Source organism: Crocodylus porosus, unplaced genomic scaffold (assembly GCF_001723895.1).
Source record: "Crocodylus porosus isolate Cpor-Errol unplaced genomic scaffold, CroPor_comp1, whole genome shotgun sequence".
Lineage (NCBI taxonomy): Eukaryota > Metazoa > Chordata > Crocodylia > Crocodylidae > Crocodylus > Crocodylus porosus.
Window position 1 is genome coordinate 135,831,660 of NW_017728931.1, and position 4,857 is coordinate 135,836,516.

The 4,857-nt window shown below is 41.4% G+C and overlaps 1 protein-coding gene across 1 annotated transcript in view; it reads right to left on the minus strand.

The window, feature by feature from the left end:
* Positions 1-3,821, minus strand: part of CELF2 (CUGBP, Elav-like family member 2) — a 777,369-nt gene extending 773,548 nt beyond the window's left edge. The window contains exon 1 of the mRNA XM_019543733.1: positions 3,671-3,821. The gene's annotated coding sequence lies outside the window, so the exon portion shown is untranslated. The remainder of the gene's footprint in view (positions 1-3,670) is intronic.
* Positions 3,822-4,857: the final 1,036 nt, after the last annotated feature.

A 4,857-nucleotide genomic window follows, 5' to 3' on the forward strand; every position in this document is an offset into this window, starting at 1 on the left:
GTCCCTTCTGACCCTACTAACTATGAAACTATGAAACCCCCAGGTCCTTTGCTTCCAAGATGCTGCTTAGCCAGTTGGTCCCCAGACTGTAGCAGTGCATGGGATTGTTCTGTCCTAAGTGCAGGAGTTTGTACTTGTCCTTGTTGAGCCTCATGAGATTTCTTTTGGCCCAATCCTCCAATTTGTCTAGGTCACTCTGAATCCTAGCCCTACCCTCCAGTGTATTTACAACACCCCCCAGCTTGGTGGCATATGCAAACTTGCTGAGGGCGCACTTCATCTCATCTTCTAGATCGTTAATGTAGATATTGAACAAAACCTGCCACCGGACCAACCCCTGGGACACTCTACTTGATATCAGCTGCCAACTAGACATTGAGCTATTGATTACTACCCATTGAGCCTGACAATCCGGCCAGCCTTGTATCCACCTTAAGGTCCACTCATCCAACCCATACCTTCTCAGCCCACTTGCCAGAATGCTGTGGGAGATGGTATCAAAAGCCTTGCTAAAGTCAAGGGCCACTGCTTTCCCTGCATCCGCAAAGCCAATCATTTCACCACAGAAGGCAATCAGGTTGGTCAGGCATGACTTGCCCTTGGTGAATCCATGCTGACTGCTCCTCATCATCTTCTTTTCTTCCAAGTGCTTAGAAATGGATTCTTTGAGGACCTCCTCCATGATTTTTCCAGGGACTGAGGTGAATCACATGCAAATGCTTAAGTGCTTTGACAGATCAGGGCCTGGATTCAGGGGTTCAAATTGCCTGTGAAGAAGAAATGGTCTGGTAGAATCCCATATGTATTCTCTGTAGGATTTGGCCTGATTTTATATTGTGTGTGTGTCCTTAGTGATCAATGACTTATATGAAGTGTGAAGTGCAGCAGAAATGCAACACAGAGTTTGTTCTTTCTTGTCAGGGAAACTTAGAGGGAGTGTTATCAAACTGCCTAATTGGAAGATGTCCTTAATATTTTATTAACAGAGAGAAGTTTCAGGTCTCCTGGCATCTTCATGAGTAGGATTATGGACTGATTGCTGGTTTGGATGACAAGGCCCTATAGAGAAACCCATAATTTTATATTGCATTCCTCTAGTGATGATAACAGTTCTTCACATTTAATAGCACCATTTCAGTTGCAGAATCTTGTTAACAATTGTAGCCTCAGATAGATTTTTATGAGCCTGGAGTTTTCTTATTTCAATGGTGTTGACAAGAAATTACTATAAGGTTTGCATTTTGTTAAGAGATCAATTCCATTCAGCTAGTCATTCCCAAATGCTGTCTGAGTGGATAAAGAGGAGTACTAATATAAAAGGGCAGTTTCCTAAGCTGAAATATTTTTTTAGAAGATTAAATCTAAAGTGAAAGTCAATGTATATTTAAAGGCACAGTTCTCTAGACCATGATGTTTCATTTCCTGTTTGACAAGTAACAATGGTTGAACTTTTAGCAGTTGAGTTATGGTACTCTGCTATGGTGCTCTGTGCTCGTGGGTATGCAGTGTGAAGCTTTTAGGCCTGGCCACCACCATGACTGAGGCAGTGAGGAAAGTCTCTACTCTTGATCAGCTTATTCTAGATCAATTGGAAAAATCAGCCTGGAGTTGGGAATGTGTTGTTTCATCCCCTTGATAACACTGGAGAATTGTAAAAGGGCTATTGGAAAGACAATCAGGGTCTAATTTACTGTCAATAGCCAACAGTTAATTCATATTCCATCATATAAGTTTCTAACTGTCAGTGGATAGTGAATAAAAACATATTTCCATAACAAGACTAGAGAAAGATCAGTCAGTACTTCCCTCCTCCAGTTATAAATGGTTGGGGACTTAGGATTACAGGGACACAGCCTGAATTCCTGAGCCCTTGTGGACCTTATTGCTCAGGGGGGACACGGAGCTATCAAATGCAGAAATGAGATGCGGGAGTGACACTGACCTAATTTCATAAGATACCATACATCTCTACACAGGTGGAACAAACTTTCTATGGTAAAAATATAACAGAAACAGGTACAGCAACAGACTCACACCAGCAGATTCCCTGTTTACCCCCCTCACTTTTTCAAACCATTTTTTTCATGGCAAAATAATGTAAATGAACATACAGCACAACTCTCCCTGATCTCCTTTCCTGATTTGCTAAAGAGAGCTTTGTATTTACCCTCTGCCTGGTATTTTATAATATCAGTGTATCCTTTCCATATACCACAGACCTGAAAAAGTAGATAAAGTTTTGGTGCATCAACATAGGGTTGATTAATTTCAGAGCAAATCATGGCTGCCCTTGGTACTGTACTGGGGGAAGCAGAAAGTTTCAAAGGAGCTCCACAGCATTAGGGGATTAAATCCCTCTGAAATTCATTGAGAACTTGGCACCTCACTTCCTTAGAGAACCGCTGGCCAAATACCCCTAAGTAGGTCTTCTTCAACATAGCCATGTGATGGTTTGAATCTGTAAACATTTACTCAGATGAGTAATTTTCACTCATGCTGTCAGCCCCAGTAACTTCAGTATGACTTGATGTGAACAACAAATTGCAGAAGCAGGTCCTAAGTGTAAAAACAGTTCAATAGTAATTAGAAAAATTAAGACACAGATACTTGGTCAACACTAGGGTCCAACACACAGTGATGCTCAGTAATCTTTTGGGTAAATTCAGCCTCCTTTTGGACTTGAGTAACTGTTTCAGGCACTCGGCATTTGGAAGGTTCAGACCCAGAAAGTCTAACAAAAAGCCACACACGGTACGCAATGTATCTGTTGTGTGTGTGTTTTTTTTAAAAATCTTTCTTAAAAGCGTGGATTAAATGTATTGAATTGATTCATTCACAACGTGAGAAAGATGTTAGAAACCAGGAGAGGCTGAAGGCAAAATTTGCAAGGTGCACTGTGTAGCTCTAATAACTGAAACTTGGCATGCTTGTTTTCTTAGGCAACTCTCCAGGATCAAACTCATTCTTTTCAAAGGCGTTGCAGCTATTCCACGCAAAAGTTTTCAGCTTCACTGAATGTAGCTGCTAGGAAGAAGTAAGAGTGGAGCTCCTCCTCTCCCACCTGAGAGAAGAACAATCTAATGGACTGGGAGAACTTTACTCAGCACCAATGGTGACTCTTGTACACTCTGACCCCAGCAAGACCAGACTGAAGAATAATATTTATTTATTTTCATTTGAAGTTTCACCGTGGCACTTCCCACCTGGGAAACAGCTGAACAGTCAGAGTGAGACCCAGGAGCCACTAAACCCGCCTCCCAGAATGTCAATGCTTTAGGCAACTTCAAAAGCCAGACAACTCAACTATTCTTTCCGAGAGGATTATGGAACGGTAACACCAAAAAAAAAAAAAAAAAAAAAAAAAATCAAAAAAAAAAAAAAAATCAAGTCCTCATTGTCATAGTGCGACAATCACAGCATTGCTTCTGTTGGGCAAATAGTCAATTCACGGAGAGAAGGCATCATCAGGATAGACACAAATGCTGTTATTACCCATTTTAAGTAATAAGAGAAGGTTGCATATCGAGCAATTACACCTTTTCATTACGTCCTAACCCCTCACAGCAGGGAAGCACACTTATGCCTGCATTACATATACAAAAGCTTTCTGCTCCAAAAAAGGAAAAGAAAAGATGAGGAAGGGGGGGTGGAAAAAATAAATTGGTCTTACCGGCACGTTATGGCACCAACTCGCTTGAAGGAATGTTGCTTTTACAGGTTTCTCTTTTAATTATCCTAGAAGCAGGAGGAGAGGGGGAAAAAAATAGAAGAAGCAGGATTGTTACATTAGCGTGTGCTAGAATCTTTTCAGTTTGTCGCAGAGTAGAAAAAAATATTTAAAAAAAGAAGAAAAAAAGAAAAAAAAAAAAAAGAAGGCTCAGTCATTTAAATTTGCTGTCAGTTCAGCCTGCATCACTCTGTCCCGCCCCTCTTCCCACTGGGTTCTACCTGCAGGGCTGCAACTGACAGCGAGTATGCAAACAAAAAAAAAGGCAAAAAGCATGCTGGGACCATGCTGTCTGCTGTCTGAGTCTCTCTCCACTCCTGAGGACTAAAAATCATTAGTGGAAAGGGTTTGCTGTTTGTTTGTTTGGGGGGGCTCCCCCCCCCCAGTTTGCTTCTTTGCATGAAATTTCATTTCATTTGAACTGATGAGACATAGCACGCACCAGAGAGAAAGCGTTATTCAGGATTTCCAGCTTTAAAATGCACTTGAACTGATTGATTTTAATAGCATATTCTCTGCGGATGCACCCATGCTGGAAATACAAAATTGTACCTCTGCAAATACGATGCACCCATTGGGGGTGCGTGCACATTCTGTTTCCATTCAAAATCTTTTGGGTGGAAAGTGGACAAAGACGATAAAGTAGCAAGCTTTTCATGAAAACAAGTGAGAACTCCTCTGGCACAGAGCAGTTGCCAGGTCTGTTTGCTCTCTGCTTTCTGTTTTCATTCTGAACTTGCTAAAAACAGACGTAACAATGACAGTAACAGAAACAGGAGACATAATAAGGAAAAACAGTACAATGCATAAAACACAATGGGCACATGTAACAACACATGTAGATAAAAGCTCTTCTTTCTCTTTTTTTTTTTTTTGGTGCCTAAGTGGCTTCAGGCACCTAAGTAGAATCCTATTCCAGCCTGTTCGAGTGCCTGAAAAAACATTAACACAAAAGATGGGTGGGTCTGGGTCCTCGCCCTCCTCCTCACTGCTTTTTGCGACCTTGGCAAAGACGTTGGCATGTTACAAAAGTAGAGGCATCAGTGTCATATCCGAAATGTGAGCGGGCTGGAATAGGCTCATACTTCAGTGCCCCTGTCCAGTTAAATGCTGAGAAGTTGGAATAGGAT